Source organism: Marmota flaviventris, chromosome 19 (genome assembly GCF_047511675.1).
Source record: "Marmota flaviventris isolate mMarFla1 chromosome 19, mMarFla1.hap1, whole genome shotgun sequence".
Classification (NCBI taxonomy): domain Eukaryota; kingdom Metazoa; phylum Chordata; class Mammalia; order Rodentia; family Sciuridae; genus Marmota; species Marmota flaviventris.
Window position 1 is genome coordinate 20,170,829 of NC_092516.1, and position 631 is coordinate 20,171,459.

Genomic DNA, 631 nt, shown 5'->3' on the forward strand with positions numbered 1-631 from the left:
TCCCTGGGTGGCTGTGTTGTCTCGACTGCAGGGTGGCAAGGGACACATAGGGCCTCTCGAGGTGGCATTTCCAGACTGTGGGCTGCTACCCCAGGCCAGGGCTCAAGGGTGGGGGCACTGAAGACCTGACTCTGGGGAGGGGCAGGGAATCGTCCCTAGCCTGGTGTCCAGCTTCAACCTGGAACCTTCAGACGGGGCAGGAAACAGGCCAAAGTCCTGAAGAACAGAGCCGGCCAGTTCATCTGGCCACCACTCAGCGATCATTTATTGAGCACCTTTGGAAAACTGGCTCCAGACGGACCAGTGAGCAGGACAGACAGGGCCCCTGGGCTTGGGCAGCAGCCATCTAAAGATGGAGATGGACGTTACCCAATCACAAGGCCAGGCCCTGAAGCTCATCCGGTTTGGAACCGTCAGGAATACTGGCTAAAGACAGGGCCCGAAGACTAGTTCTCTGGACCTTAGGTCACACGGGGTGTGGGAAGCTCAATGGGCAGCAGACGTGGCCAAAGGCCTAAGGAGGTTCTGAAGCCGGGGAAGTGGGTGGCTACGGGGAGTTACATAATTCAACGTCCACTCAAGGGAGCTCGGGCTAATTATCTACTCATGTCAACAGAACAGCTCTGGATGC